Consider the following 17,341-nt stretch of genomic DNA (forward strand, 5'->3'; position numbering starts at 1 on the left):
AAGCTGTGCTGTTAGCTGTAATCCCCACCACTCTCTACTGTCTGACACCCTGCCCACGTCAGCAGGACCTCTATCTCTCTGACCTCTAGAAACACTCTGGTAAAACACTGCCTGTCTCCATTTTACAGATGTGTGATCCAGAAGGAATAAGTGAGTCCCAGTAGACACAGCAAGTAGGTGTTAGCCTGTCCAGTTCTCTGTCCACTACAGGGTGATGCATCCTGCCTACAAAATAAATGGTTGTAGGTCAAGTTATCTGTGCCTCTGTGAGGAAATTAGGACATTCCAATGCAAGAAAGGAACAATGATAGCATTTACTCAAACCCAGTGGGGACCAGGCCTGTGCTAGCTATTTGACAGGGATTATCAACTTGAACACAACATCCGGATGAGATAGGGAACATAGCTCTATTTTGTAGATAAAGAACTGTTTTATGATTTGCCTGGGGTCACACACTATTAAGTAAAGGACAGGATTTGAACCTGGCAGGCTGAATAGAGTCTGTGCACTTGATCTCTGGCTGGCAAAGTTTGGCCAGAACAACTTAGTTCTATTTTGTTTTGGATTTGTTTTGGGGGGGCGGGTTATTTTTTGTTTTGTTTTGTTTTTGGTTTTGTTTTGTTTTGTTTTTTGAGACAGAGCTCCCTGCAGTCCCAGCTGGCCTGAAACTTGCTATAGATCAAGTTGGCCTCACTTGAACTCAAGAAATGTGCCTGCATCAGCCTCCCAAGTGCTGGGACTAAAGGCGTGTACTACCACGCCTGGCTCTTTTTTTTTTTTTGGTTTTTTTGAGATCTGGTCTCCCTGTAACCCCAGCTGACCTGGAACTCACTATGTAGACCAGGCTAGCTTCAATCTCATAGAGATCCAAGTGCTGGCATGCACTACCATGCCCCATGCAACTTAGTTCTGAATGTTGTTTTGTCAACAGAGTAAACCTGTAAGAAGGCAAAGCAGGTGGTTGAATGGTTAAGACTTAAGGAGTTTTCTATTCCCTTCATAATTCCACTGTGATAGCTCCGATCTTTTCAATTAGCTGCAATAACAATTCATAGTCCCCTTGAAAAAGTGGTTCGTTTTGAGGAAAAGTCACCTATTAAGCATCAATAGCTAATTATGGAATCATTGACAGTCAGCTAAGAACATAAACGAAGTTCCAAATGAGGCTCCTGTGAGGATTCAGGGCATGGGAAAGACACCTGACAGAACTGCACTCGGCCTTCACTCAGCCAAAGATGCAAAAGAAACCAGGAATCTTACTCTTCCGTGGGCACCGGTATTTCCTGTGGATAAAGCCTCTGGGTCAGAGATCTTGTAAACAGAAATCTGCCATTCTGGAAAGCCTCACTCTCTCTTCGTCCTGAAGTGTAGATTCCTTTTGCTTCAATAATTTCATTGCAGTCAGACTTGGTGACTCACGCCTTTAATCCTAGCCTGGTCTACATAGCAAGTTCCAGCCTAGCTGGGGCTACAGAGAGACCCTGTCTCAAATAAATAAATAGATAAATAAATAAATAAATAAATAAATAAATAAAAAGTTGAAAATTTTTTATTTTGTTCAGTGCTGAACAATCAATAAATTGACAAGGAAATTACACAGTAGAAGCATAAAAATTAATTCTGCATTCAGAAGTGAGGAAGAAAATGCTCTTTCCTCTAGTAATTTACTTAAAAGCCAATGATTTTCTGTTAATGTAGATAAGGAAAGAATCTAAGCTATCAGCTGTGCTCTTTTTATAACCAGCGTATCTCAGAAGATGACCTTTTTATGGTCAGCATCCAACAGGCACTGGTTTGACCAAAGCCAGGTTCAACTATTTTGCATAAAAGCCTAGGATGGAAATGTGGGTGTGATCTTAGCAGAAAAAGCAAAAGAACTGTGCTGCCTGTTTTGTTTGTTTTTACATTTGTGTGTCTGTGTGTGTGTGTGTATGTTCCTGCGTTCTTGCATGCATGACACAAGATGTGGAGGTCAGAAGATAGCTTTCAGGAGTCAGGTCTCTCCAACTACCATATGGGTTTCAGGGTTTGAACTCAAGTCATCAGGCTTGGCAGCAAGTGCCTTTACCAGCTGAGCCATTCAACAGGCCCTATCTTCCTCCTCCTCCTCCTCCTCCTCCTATTTTTCTTTCTTCTTCTTCTTCCTCAATCTACCTTTTTGTTTTGTATGTTTTCAGATGGGGTCTCTTGAAACCCAGGTTAGTCTCACCTCCTCCTCCTCCTCCTCCTCCTCCTATTTTTCTTCCTTTCTCTTCCTCCTCTTCTTTGAGACAGGATCTCACAGTGGAGCACTGGCTAGCCTGGACTCACGCTCAAGACCAGGCTGTCCTTCACCTTGTAATTCTCCTTCTTCTGCCTCCCACATGCTAAGATTTTACCATACCTGGCCAAAAACTACTTCTTAAAGAGAAGCAAGAGGCAGGCTGAACAGAATGGAACCTTAAGCTAAGCCCTTAGAACCAGCTGACTCATAGGTGAGGCAGGCTCAAAGGGCAATCCTATACTTCAATAACATAAACATTCTTTTCTGCCAGACTCTGGGCCTAATTATCTTGGAAACCTTAGAATAGAGCTTTTACTGGTCTAAGGCAAGCCATCACAGATACATGAACATTTAATTTACTTAGAAAGGAGCTACTTCCCTCACTGAACCCTCGGCTAGTTACATGCTAAATAAAAATACTTGGAGTATTAAAAAATGTGATGCTTTACATAGACTGATCTTTTTTACAGTTATGTAGAATAGACTGTAGCCTATTTGCCCAGTTGGCTTGAGTTTCCTCCTGGAGTGACATCTCAAAGTTAAGGTATAGGCTAACTGCCTACAGGAGCAGGCAGATGTGACTAGAGAGCTTCTTCCTTGGAGGAAGTTTCCTCTGTGGAGAGAGGTTGCCATCTAGCATGAACTTTGGGAGCTGCAGCCAGCTCCCTCATGGCAGTAGAAAACTTCAGGCACTTGCATGGTGTGGCATAAATGGGTCAGCGAGCATGCGAGGCCAGTTTCCACTTATCACAGAGGGAATATGCTCCTGAAGTGCTTCTTGGGCCGTAGAAAGTGCTGCTCATAGCTCAAGCTTTACAACCCTGCTGTGCTCCAGGAACCTCTTCAGGCTGAACCTGCTCTCTGTGTTAGGGAGGATGGAGAGATTCTGTTTATGGTTTGCCTTAGGACTTACATGGAGGGTGCTGTAACAAAACGCACTTAAGCTGGGTGAATGAACCATAGAAATGTATGCTCATAGTTCTAGAGACTGGGAAGTCCAAGATCAAGGTGCCAGCAGATCTAGTGTGTGCAGTGAGTGTTCCCTCTTCCATAGGTGTGGCCTCCTTGCTGTGTACTAATCTCACTCAAGAGGACTCTACCCTCATTACCTAGTCACCTCCCCGAAAGGCCCTGCCTTTTAATACCAACACATGAATTTTTGGAAGGACACAGACATTCTGATCACAGCACTGGTTTTGTTGGTTTTGTGTTTATTGTTTTAAAGCATCTATTTTCAAAAATCTTTAAACATTTTTGGGGGGTCATGTGGAGGTCAGAGAACAATTTTCAGGAGTCAGTGCTCTCCTTCCACCATATGGGATCCGGGGACAGAACTCAGGTCATTAGGCTTGGCAGCAAGCACCTTTACCCACAGAGCCATCTCACCAGCCCAGTGTGTTGTTGGGGTTGGGGTTTGGGGTTTGGGGTGATGGTGGTGTTTTTGAGACAGGATCTCATTGTATACCTCATACTTTCTGCAAACATGATCCCCCTGCCTTACCCCCTGAGTGCTGGGTTGCAGTTGCACCACCGTACCCAACCATAGCATTGTTGAATAGGCAATAGAATCACTGGGTACAAACCTCAAAGGCACAAAGGGCCTACACACAGGCAGGTCTAGCTACCACCCATCTTCCCTGTGGCCCGGATACCTTCTCCACAGGCAGCCAGACATCTTTTATCAGCCCAGACATGTTCTGTGTATTCACAAATACATATGCATACATTCATTTTATATATATATATAAATGGAAGCACTATTCTGGTTTTGCTCTGCATCTTTTCACGTCACAATACATCTTGGAGAGTGATCCATATGGAACACTTTGGGCTGCCTCATTCTTTTCATGTAGGCAGGATATTCATTCTACAGATGGCTGGACTATAATCATTTCACTAGACATTTGCAAATGAGTGTGACTACCTCCCATCTTTTTCTGTAGGAAATATTGTTTTTTGGGAGGGAAGAGTTAATGAAACTTTTTTTTTTTTTTTGGTCTTTTTGAGACAGGGTCTCCCTATAATCCCAGCTGTCCTGGAACTCACTATGTAGACCAGGCTGGCCTTGAACTCACGGAGATCCGCCTGCCTCTGCCTCCCGAGTGCTGGGATTAAAGGCGTGCGCCACCACACCCGGCCAAAACTTTCTTTTTTGTCATCAGTCTTTTAAGTTACATACCATAAGGCCAAGTATGGTGACTCAAGTCTATAATCCCAGCACTTTGAAGGCAGAGGCAGGAGGATTGCTGTAAGTTTGAGGCCAGCCTCGTCTACATAACAGGTTCTAAGCTGACCAGGGCTATATAGGAAGACTGTGTTAATTAATTAATAGTAGTAAATGAAATTCACTCTTTTTGAGTGAATTTAGATGAGTATAGACATCTGCATACAGGTATATAAATTCTAGTACATTCAAGGTATAGAATAACACCATCACTACTGATTTTTTAAGTCTTCTTTCCAAAAAATAAAAAAGGAAAGAAAACTGAGTTCCTAAAAACACCAAACAGAGCCAGGTATGGTGGCACACGCCTTTAATCCCAGCACTCGGGAGGCAGAGGCAGGCCGATCTCTGTGAGTTCAAGGCCAGCCTGGTCTACATAGTGAGTTCCAGGACAGCTGGGGCTACAGGGAGACCCTGTCTCAAAAAGACAAAAAACAAACAAACAAAAAAACCACCAAACAGAATTGCCATTGGCCAGCAACTCTACTCTTAGATATCTACCTGATCTTGTTTCATTTCTGTTGATGTGATTAAGCACTCTGACCAACAGCAGCATAGATAGGAAAGGGTATGTTCATCTTACAACTCCAGGTCTATCGTCAAGGGGAAGTCAAGGCGGGAACTTAAAGTAGCTAATCACATCACATCCACAGTCTAGCAGACAGAAGCAATTGCCCCCATGCTGCCTGCTTGCTGCTTATGCTCAGCTTTAGCATTCTTTATTCTTATACAGTTCAGGCCCAGCCTAAGGAATGGTGATGCCTACAGTGGGCTGGGTCCACCTACACCTATTACCAATCATGACTTCCTCACAGGACAGCCTGATCCAGGTAATCTCAGGTGATTCTATGTTAAATCAAGTTGATAGTCAAAACTAACCAGCATGCTACCTAAGAGAATTCAATACATATCCATACAAAAACTTGTACATCAATGTCAATACCATCTCTATTAACAATAGCCAAAATGGTGAAACCACCAAAGTTAGCACTAGTGAACGAATGGCTAAACAAAGTACCTCATACCCATACGGAAAATGTGTCACTCCAAACACATGAAACCCTCTACAGGCCACAAGGTAGACGAACCTCAGGAACATTTGTTAAGTGAAAGAAGCTAGACACAAAATAAAAGAATTGCATGATTCCATTTACATATCCAAAAACTCCATATAGACAGAAGATTGGCGACTGTCAGAGACTAAGTGTGCTGGTGAGTTTTTGTCAACTTGACACAAACTAGTGTCACCTGGGGAGAAGGAGCCTCAAACTAACTCCATCAAACTAAACTGTGGGCAGGTCATGAGGCAATTTTCTTAATTGATGTAGGAGGGCCCAGGCCAGTAGGTAGGGCCATCCCTGGGCAAGTGGGCCTGAGCCGTATAAGAAAAGCAGCTGAGGCCAGGCGTGGTTGCACAGGCCTTTAGTCCTAGCACTCGGGAGGCAGAGGCAGGTGGATCACTGTGAGTTCAAGGCCAGCCTGGTCTCCATAGTGAGTTCAGGTCAGCTGGGGCTACAGGGAGACCCTGTCTCAAAGAGGCAAAGAAAAGAAAAAAGAAAAGAAAAGCAGCTGAGTAAGTCCGGGGGAGCAAGCCAGTGAGCAGCTTTCCTCCATGGTCTCTGTTACAGCTTCCCTCCAGAACGCACTGTGAGCTGCAAGATGTAAAACCCTTTCCTCTCCAAGTTGCTTTTGGTCAGGGTTTTATCATGCAACAGAGAAGAAAGCTAAGACACTGGGGGTTAGTGGAAATGGGACTAACAGGTGTGGGAATTTCATTTGGGGGTGATGAAAATGATTTAGTGGCTTTTTTTGCTTATTTGTTGGTTGGTTGGTTTTGAGACAGGGTCTCGCTATATCAGGAACTTGTTATGTATACCAAGTTGCCTGGACCGCACAGAGAATCTACCTGCCTCTGCCTCTCAAGTACAGGATTAAAGGTATGCACCACCATGCCTAGTTTAATAAAAAAAATTTTTTTTTTTTTTTTTGTAAATTGGTACTGAAGAGATGACTCAGCGGTTAAAAGCATAGTCTAGTCTGCTTTCTATAGCTGTGACACCAAGGACAGGGTGGGACTCCTTGGAAGGAAAGTTAAGCCATTGTAAGTGCTCCCTAGTAAGAAATTCCAAATAAGGGGCTGTGGGTGCAGCTCTGTAGTGTTTGCCTAGCATGCATTGAAACCCTAGTATAATCCCCAGAACTGCATTAAACAGCATGGTAGCACATGCCTGTAAGGCCAACATTCCAGAGATAGAGGCAGGAGAAACACAAGTTCAAGGTTTTCCTACATAATTAGTTGGAAGCCAGCCCTGGCTACAGAAGACCCTGTCCCTCCAACACCCCCCCTCAATTCCAGACTTCAGCCTTTACCACCCTACTGCCTTGTGACCTCCCCTCCATCTCTCTCATCCTCCCTTCTCACTGAGATGTGTCCCTTTTCCATTTGGGAGGGACCAACAATGAGGCAAAAGCTGGATACCACCTACATGTTTGGTCGATCTCATCTCACCTCTACTCAGCCTCTCTCACACTGACCCTAGCATACTGTGCTAGGGCCTGGAGTACAGCCTTGAACAAGATCTAGGACCCTCACTAAATGATTTACAGAGCAAAGAGACCCCAAGACAGAGACCACAAAAAATCTGAAAGCTTTAAAGTTTTGTGTTTCTGTTGCCTGCTCTGTGCCTAGGCAGCAATAGTTCTGAAATACTGGTGGCCAAAAGGGATCAGTTATTTAGCCCAACTGGACCCCAGTAGGTGTGAGGGAAAAGCTCATCTGAGAGTGAGGAAGGGTCCTTTGTTTAGAGAAGAAAATTTAAAGGGCTTTTAGTTATTTGAAGCTCAAGCCAATTTCAAAGTTTTGAAATAAAGAATTGGGCCAGGTGTGGTAGTTCACACCTTTAGTCCCAGCACTCAGGAGGCAGAGGCAGGCAGATCTCTGTGAGTTCAAGGCCAGCCTAGTCTACATAGTGAGTTCCAGGACAGCTGGGGCTACAGGGAGACCCTGTCTCAAAAAGACCCCCCCAAAAAACAAAAAGAAACCCCCCAAAAACATAAAACAACAACAACAAAAGAAATAAAGAATTAATTGTGCTGTAAGGGGTGGGGTGTGGCTATCATTGTGTGCATGAGGCCTCGGGTTCCACCCTGCCACTATCACTACCACAACAAAAGGAGGCTGTGTAATACTCTACATAGCAGGTCTTCTGGGGAAGGCTGGGTTCTGAAGCTTTTTCTCTAACTGGGAAAAGTCAGAGGGGAAGGCTGGCTTGGAGGAAATGAGGGAAGATCAAGGGTGCTCAGCATGGTGTCCTCCCAGCAGAGTCCTCCATCCTGCATGGTGGGGAGGAGGAGTACTACAAAGAGATATAGTCCCTAAGGGACTTCAAAGGAACTGGGAAGGTGATAGAACTCTGGAGACTGTAGCTCACATCCTGCTTTACATTTGCCTTGTCCCCATCGTGGTTCCTGTCCATCATCCCTAAGCCTTTACCTTAAGATGACGGCCTGTCTGATGTCTTAGCAGCATGGAAAGATAGAGAAAATGGTATGTGCCCACTCTGGGGACTCAGAGGTGTGTGTAAACAGACCAGTAGCGCAGAGAAATTCTAGGTCAAGGAGGAGAGGAAGGCCGAGAAGCCCAAGGACATTGTCTACAGTGGGTGGGTACTTCAGGTGAGAGCAAAGCTGGGTCCACAGGAATGGAACATGAATATTGTGCAGCTTCCGAATGCTCCTTGGAATGAGCCCTGGTACAAACCTGTGTCCTCCCCTAATCTATTTGCTAATAGATTTGTTTGGATTCTGGGCCCCCAACGCTAGTAACATTTTTGGACTGGTTTTTTGTTTTGTTTTGTTTTGTTTTGTTTTGTTGTGGTTTTTTTTTGGTCTTTTTGAGACAAGGTCTCCCTGTAGCCGCAGCTGGCCTGGATTCGCTAATGGAGACCAGGCTGGCCTCGAACTCACAGAGATCCGCCTGCCTCTGCCTCCCGAGTAATGGGATTAAAGGCGTGCACCACCACTGTATATTATTTTATCCCCACCCCATTCATATATGGACATCCTAAGCCCTTGTGTGATGGCATCTGGAGGGAGTCTTTGGGTAATGACTTGGCTATAAGGGAGGAGCCTAATGAATGAGATCAGCGCCCTTCTAAAGGAGCCTAGAGTTCTCTCTCTCCCTCTCCTTCCTCTACACCCTTCCCCCAACTTTTCATAAAGATACAGTAAGTCAGCTGTCTGTAACCCAGAAGGTCCTCATTAAATCTCAATTACACTAGCCTCAAGAACTATGGGGGAAGATTGTGTTTATTAGTTACCAATCTATAGTACTTTGTGTTATCAGCCTCAAATTAAAACTGTAGCCCAAGGGGCTGGAGAGAGAGCACAGAGGGTGAAAGTATTTCCTGCACAGGGCTGACCATCTGAGTTCTGAGTTCGATACTACAGTAGAAGGAAAGAACTGATTCCCAAAGGTTGTCCTCTGACCACACATGCTCTGTTGCACCCAGGAATCCCTATTCACACACATACACATCACACACTCATAATGATAAATAAAATAAATTAAGAAAAAGTGGAGCCCAGCATGTTAGTGCAGAATCTGGTGGTTACATGAACTGTTATTATTCAATCATTTGTAACTTCATTCTTTTGACCTTTATTGAAAAACTGTAGGAATTATAGACCTCAATGATGACTTAGTCATGCATACCCTTCCTTTAAACAACTTCTGGGCTCTTAGGACCAGTCAGTTCACAACTAAGAAAGTGGAATAGGGGCTGGAGAGATGTCTCAGTGATTAAGAGCACTGGCTGCTCTTGCAGAGGACCCAGGTTCAATTCCCAGCACTCACAGGGCAGCTAACTATCCATAACTCCAGTTCCAGGGGATCTCACACCTTCATCTGACCTCTTCAGGCATTATACAACATGGGTGCCCTTACATATATGCAGACAATACACTCATACACATAAAATAAAATTAATAAATAAAAAAGTTTGAAAAGAAAATGGAATAGAAGACAGATCAGTTTGACAGTACAGAGTGCTATGAGGAGATTCTAGTGTTCAGAAGCAGTTGGCACCCAGTGAAACTGCCACTTTATTCATTGGGACAGAGAGTAAATTAGCACAGGCTTTCTAGAAGGCAATTTGGTAATATTTGTCAAAAATCATAAAACCTATCTTTATTTATAGAAGTTCCCTGTCTAGAAATATACCCTAGAGAAACAGATAAGGCTGGGGAGACGGCTCAGTGGATAAAGGGGGAGTTTCAATCCCCAGAACCCACATAAAAGCCAGGCAGCTGTCTGTAACTGCAGTCAGCAGTCACACAGGGGATCCCTGGGGCAAGCTGGCTCATTAAACTGGATGGAACTGGTAAACTCCAAGTTCAGTGATAGAGTCTGCCTCAGTAAATGAAATGGAGAGTGACCATGGGGCTGGAGGGATGGCTCAGGAGTTAAGAGCACTGGCTGCTCTTGCAAAGGACCTGGGTTCAGTTCCCAGCACATGGCAGCTAACCATCTGTAACTCTAATTCCAGGAGATCCAATGCCCTCTTCTGACCTGTATGGGCATTGTATGACACAGGTGCACTTACACACATGCAGCAAATACACTCACATACATAAAATAAAAATAATAAAATATTTTTAAAAAGAAAAGAAAAAGATGGGGCTGGAGAGATGGCTCAGCAGTTAAGGGCACTGACTGCTCTTGCAAAGGACCCAGATTCAATTCCCAGCACCCACATGGTGGCTACAATGCGTCCTTAACTCTGGTTCCAGGGGAATCCAAAGCCCTCTTCTGACCTCCGCAGCATTGCACGACATGGGTGCACTCACATACATGCAGGCAATACACTCATACACATAAAATAAAAATAATAAATTTTTTTTTAAAAAAATGAAAAGAGCCAGGCATGGTAGCACATACCTTTAATCCCAGCACTTGGGAGGCAGAGGCAGGTGGATCTCTGTGAGTCCAAAGCCAGCCTGATCTGCATAGTGAGTTCCAGGTCAGCTGGGGCTACAGGAGACCCTATCTCAAAAATACAAAGAAAAAAAATTTCAGGGCTGGAAAAGAAAAAAGAGAATAATCAAGGAAGATACCCATTGTCAACCTTTGACCTCCACATACATGTACATGGACACCACCCCCATGCACACCCCAAACAGAAAATAAAAGAAAATGTAAAGAAAGAAACAGAGGAGAATGTATGCAAAGATTCAGCTATGAGAATGTATGCCAAGTGCAGTGCTTTGTGTGAGAAATGTCCCCCACAGGCTCAAGTATCTGAACACTTGGTTCTCGTGTGGTGGCAGGAAGGTCATGAAACCTTCCGGAGGTGGAGCCTTTCTAGAGGCTGAAGTTTCTGTCTCTTGGCGTCCTCCTCTGGCTACCTGCTGCCGTGTCCCACCCCCCCATCACGCTCTCTCTCTCTCTCTCTCTCTCTCTCTCTCTCTCTGGAACTGCAAACCAAAACAAACTCTTCCATAAGTTACTTCTGGTCATGGTGTTCTATCACAGCAACCAAAGTAATTAATACAAGACTGCTGGAGAGACAGCTCAGGATTGAGAGTACTTGCTGCATGCAAAATCATGAACGCAGTCCTGAAGACCAGAGGACTATAGTTCAGATTGCAATCGCCCACATAATAACTGGGGTGTCCAGTAGGAGAGGGATAGAGGAGGACAAGCAATGTCCTTTTCTGGCCTCTGGCATTTGCACAGGCATGCACACCCGTACACACATGTGCATACATTCACACATACTTTTTTTTGGTCCTTTTTGAGACAGGTCTCTCTGTAGCCCCAGCTGTCCTGGAACTCACTATGTAGACCAGGCTGGCCTTGAACTCACAGAGATCCGAGTGCTGGGATTAAAGGTGGGTGTCACCACGCCCGGCCCCCACACACACATTTTTAAAAAGAATATATAGAAATAAACTGGGTATCATAGTACATGCCTATAATCCCAGCACTTAGGAGCTGGAGGCAGGAGGATCTGAAGTTCAGAGTCAGCCCAGCTACATAGTGAGTTTAAGCCAGCATGGAATACATGCAACACCTCTCCTCTGTGTATGTGTATGTGTGCATGTGTGTATGTGCATGCGTGTGTGTGTATGCATGTACAAACACCAGTAGTTTTGCTAAAAGAATATAGTAATAAACTGCCCCCTAAGTTCTTACCTTTATAGCTACAAACTAGTGCATCTCTCAGCCCTCATCAAAGAAGCTTCTTTTTGCAGTAGATGGTGATTAACATAGAGACCCAGAACCAGTTAACATGGAAAGAATAAGAGAGCTCGGCTCCAAATGGGACCTCTATCTCACACCCCAACCTCCCATTGAGGAAGAGAGGTTGGAAAGATTGTAAGAGCCAGAGATATGGATGACTGCAGTAAAATCATGTTTTCTAGACATGACAGGGCTGTTGCATGCATGAACTCACAGCAGCTGTGATTGCATGCACAAGACATGCACAAGATTAAGCCAGACAAAGTCCAAGTATGGATGGAGGAGGGAGTCACAAAGACCCATCCCTAGCTGAGGAGATGCTGGCAGGATGATGAGGAGATGCTGATGGCTGTTGGGAGAGAGTCCATTTTCTTTAGGGATGTGGTCCCTGAGAGGCTACCCATGCTCCATTAGATGGACCTCCACCCATGAACGTACTGGCAGCACAAAGTGGACTCAGTGAGTTTTTTTTAAAAACCCTGTATCAGCTGGGTGTGGTGGCACATGCCTTTAATTCTAGCACTCAGGAGGTAGAAGCAGGCAGATCTCTGAGAGATTGAGGCCACTCTGGTTTACATCATGACTTCCAGGTAGGCCTTGACTAGGGAGACCCTGTCAAAGAGTCAACAACAACAACAAAAAGACTACATCAGCTGGGTGTGGTGGCATATGCCTTTACTCCCAGCACTCTGGAGGAAGGGGAGGCAGACTTCTGTGAGATAAAGGCCAGTCTGGTCTGCATAATGAGTTCTAGGCTAGTTGAGGTTACAAGGAGACCCTGTCTCAGAAAGATTAAAAAAAAAAAAAAAAAAAAGAGTACATGAAATTAGTGGTCAGGGGGACAAGGGAGAGAATGGGAGATGGGTAGATGGTAGATTTAATAATTTACTTTTTAACATAATTTAAATAAAATTTAAAAATAGTGTATCGAGGTTAAAATTTTGAATATTGTAATGTTATTACATAAAACATATCCTTATTCTTAGACAATTCACTTTCTACTAGGCTTGGTAGTATGTGCCTGTAGTCTCAGCACTTGGGAGGCAGAGGCAGGTGGATCTTCGTGAGATCAAGTCCAGCCTGGTCTACATAGTGAGTTCCAGGCCAGCTGGGGCCACAGGGAGACCCTGTCTCAAAAAAAAAAAAAATGAAGTTGAAGGTCATTCTTAGCTCATAGTGAGTTCGAAGCCAGCTGAGCCACATGAGACCCTGTCTCTTTTTTTTTTTTTGGTCTTTTTGAGACAGGGTCTCCCTGTAGCTCCAGCTGTCCTGGAACTCACTATGTAGACCAGGCTGGCCTTGAACTCACAGAGATCTGCCTGCCTCTGCCTCCCAAGTGCTGGGATTAAAGGCATGCGCCACCATGCCCGGCTCCTTTCACTTTTTAAAGCCCCCGAAACTTGAGAATGTATTTTGCTTTCCTTTTTTTCTTACTTGAAATAAAAAGACAGAAAAAAAAGAGATTAAAAAAAGATTTTAAAAAAGCAAATTAGGGAGCTGGAGAGATGGCTTAATGGCTAAGAACACTGGTTGTTCTTGCAGAAGCCCCAGGTTCAAATCCTAGCACCTACATGGCAGCTAACAACTGTCTGTAACTCCAGTCCCAGGGGATCCGACAGTCTCTTCTGACCACTGAGGGCATTGCATGACACGGGTGCACTTGCCTACATGCAGGCAATGCGTGCATACACATAAAATAAAAACAATGAATAAAATATATTTTTTATAAAAAAAAAGTGAGGGCTGGAGAGATGGCTCATCAGTTGGGACCACTGCTCTTGCAGAGGACCCAGGTTCAATTCCCAGCACCCACACAGCAGTTACAACCCGTCCTTAACTCCAGTTCCAGGGGAATCTGAAGCCCTCTTCTGACCTTTGCAGCATTGCATGACATGGGTGCACTCACATACATGCAGGCAATACACTCATACACATAAATTGAAAATAAAATATTTTTTTTAAAAAGTGAATTAGGCTTGAGGTTGCAGTTAAGAGTACTTCCTGCTTTTGCAGAGGACCAGGGTGTGATGGTGCACGCCTTTAATCCCAGCACTTGGGAGGCAGAGGCAGGCGGATCTCTGAGAGTTCAGGCCAGCCTCGTCTACATAGTGAGTTCTGGGCAAGCTGGGGCTATACAGAGACCCTGTCTCAAAAAACACCAAAAAAAAAAAAAAAAAAAAAAAATAGGGCTAGAGGAATGACTCAGTATTTAAGAACACTGGCTGCTCCCAGCACTCACAGGGCAGCTAACAACCATCCATAACTCCACTTCCAGGGAATCCAGCCGCCTCTTCTGGCCTCTGAGGACACTGCACACACTTGATGAACATACATACATGCAAGCAAAACATTATACACATAAAAATAAATAAAAATTTAAAAATTTTAATAATGTGCCAGGTGTGGTAGCACACGCCTTTAATCCCAGAACTCGGGAGGCAGAGGCAGGTGGACCTCTGTGAATTCAAGGGTAGCCTAGTCTCCATAGCAAATCCAGGCCAGCTGGGGCTACAGGGAGACCCTGTCTCAAAAAAAATAAAAATAAAAATAAAGCATGTGCTATTACGCCCTGCTGATACTCAGATTCTGAATGATGAAAAATCCCTGGTGGTTTGAACTGAGGACTACTGACCCCCATTCTCCTACTCCCTGCCTCTCAGGAGGTTTGCTTGTAGCAGCATACAGTCCTGTGGGCAGAGGTTAGGGATATGAATGGAAAGAGAGCCCTTTGCTGAGATCCAAGGCTCAACTCTGAAACTTCATCTCCTCCTGACCCAGAGAGCTGAATGCTTTTCAGCATGGCAAGAGGAAGAACTCAGCAAAAGCCAGAGTGACGCTCCACATCTCTAATTGCAGCCCCAGCTACCAGCTGCTTATGGCTCCAGGGAGGTATTTTCCTAATTATCATAAAAGGAGCAGACTCTCGTTTGCCTAACTCTCAACTGGTGCCCCTCCCCCCATCCCGTCCTCCCAAACCCAGAAGACTGAATTTCTATTTGTTAATAAGGACAAGGCCGGTGCATTGTTTTATCTTAGAAGACCAGTCTGTGTCCTTGTTGTGACAGTTACAAAATGCTATAGATGCTGTTGTTTCCCAGAATGTGTGCAGAGAGCCCTTTGGTCATCATTCTGGCCTATTTATTCATTCATCAGACCAGCTTTGCCAGAGCAATTGCTTTGAGCCAGGCATTAGCCCAGCCAGGGATGCCACGGAGATGAGGGCTCATAGCTCTGCCTGCAAGAAGTTCACAGTAGGTTAGGACCAAGGCCAGGCAACAGAAAAGTCCAACTGCTCCAACATTAATGTGTAGACAATAAAGGCAGGTCTACCAAGATCTCTAGGCATCTGAGAGGATTGTAACCGCTCACTCCTCTAAAAGCTAATGTTGGTGATCTTCTGGGCTGGGGAGATGGCTCAGTCAGTAAAGTACTTATTATATAAGCTTGAGGATCTGAATTCCATCCATAGAACCCACACAAAAAGCTGGGTGTGGTGGTACATGTTTGTAATGCTGGGGAGGTGGAGACAGGCAGATGGAGAGCTTGGGCTTGCTAGCCATCCAGTCTAGCCAAAATCAATAAGCCCCAGGCCGGTGGGGACAATCTCAAAAAATGAGATGGAAAGGGGCTGGAGAAATGGCTCAGCAGTTAAAAGCACTGGCTGCTCTTGCAGAGAATCTGGGTTCGATTCTCAGCATCCACATGGCGGCTAACAAACATTCATAACTCCAAGTCCAGAGGAATCCAATGCCTTCTTCTGACCTTTGAGGGCATTACACGACACAGGTACACTTACATATATGCAAGAAATATACTCATACACATAAAATAAAAATAATAAATATTTTAAAAAGAAACTGCATCCGTAATGGTCAAACCCAGGTGTGTTTTGGGCCTCTGAAGGGGGTGGGTATGTGGCAAATAGTGATACTTTGTTAAGCACATCTAAAATGCTGGTATAAAGAATGACTCTTAGATGACTGCTGTTTCTGGAGGTAAAAATTACGAGAACTGGAGATGTAGTTTAGTGATAGACATTTGCCTAGCATGTGCAAGGCCCTGGCTTCAACTCCTCTACTGCCACCCCTCAATTACAAATTATCCAGCTTGGTTTATATTGAGAGGAAAAAGCAAAACCATAGTTATAAAATAATGCATTTAAAGTTTAAAAACTAGGCTGGGAGGGGTGGGGGGAAAAAAAAACACCAAAAATCTAGGCTGGGTGGGCACATGCCTGTAGTCCCAGCACTTGGCAGGCAGAGGTATCTCTGGGAGTTCAAGGCCAGCCTGGTTTACATAGCGAGTTCCAGGCCAGCTGGGGCTACAGGGAGATGCTATTTCAAAAAGACAAAAAATAAATAAATAAATAAATAAATAAAGTTTAAAAACTAAACCATTATATTAAACAGAAAATATTTAAAATGTTGGGTGTAAATTGTTAGCTCAGTGGAAGTCAGCTTTTTTCATCTGATAAAGAGGATTTTTAAAATATTTTATTATTTTTATTTTATGTGTATATGTGTATTGCCTGCAAGTAAGTGTACCTGTGTTGTGCAATGCCCATGGAGGTCAGAAGAGGCTGTCAGATCCCCTGGAACTGGATTTAGGACAGTTGTTAGCTGTCATGTGGGTGCTGGGATTCAAAACTGGGTCTTCTTCAAAGACAACCAGGGTTCTTAACCACTGAGCCATCTCTCCAGCCCCTGAGGATATTTTTTAAAATCATCCCAAACTGCTTTCCAACAAATAGGAAACCGAAATCTACATCAGACTTAGATAGGGTCAACATGAAGGCTGGAGAGATGGCTCCTTGGTTAAGAGAACTGGCTGTTCTTGCAGAGGAGCCAGGTTCGATTCTCAGCACCCGCATGGTGGCTAACTGTCCATGATTCCAGTTCTGGGGACTTTTGACCTCCACAGGCACTTCATGACATGGGCGCACTTACCTACATGCAGGCATTACACTCATACACATGAAAAAATAATAAAATAAAAATTTAAAAATTGTATTATTTATCATTAACACCCTTGATTTTTGGATGTTTTCCTTACCAGCAAGTTGTCAAATTATTTTAATGTTTTTCTTGGCTATCCTATGTAAACAGTCATTTCAAGTGCAAGAAAGACTTTTTCTTTCTTACTTCCCCCTTAAAGAGAAAAAGAAAGGGTCAGGGCTGGAGAGATGGCTCAGCAGTTAAGAACACTGATTGTTCTTGCAGAAGACCCAGGTTTGAATCCCAGCACCCACATGGCAGCTAACAACTATCAACTATCTGTAACTCCATTTCCAGAGGATCTGACATCCTCTTCTGTCCTCCTCGGGCACTGCATGACACAGGTGCACTTACCTACATGCAAAAAGAAAGGGTCAGGGCTGGAGAGATGGCTCAGCAGTTAAGAACACTGATTGTTCTTGCAGAAGACCCAGGTTTGAATCCCAGCACCCACATGGCAGCTAACAACTATCAACTATCTGTAACTCCATTTCCAGAGGATCTGACATCCTCTTCTGTCCTCCTCGGGCACTGCATGACACAGGTGCACTTACCTACATGCAGGAAATACACACATACACATAAAATCAAAATAATAAATAAAATTTAAAAAAAG

Source organism: Nannospalax galili, unplaced genomic scaffold (assembly GCF_000622305.1).
Source record: "Nannospalax galili isolate Female #2095 unplaced genomic scaffold, S.galili_v1.0 scaffold31, whole genome shotgun sequence".
NCBI classification, from domain to species: Eukaryota; Metazoa; Chordata; class Mammalia; order Rodentia; family Spalacidae; genus Nannospalax; species Nannospalax galili.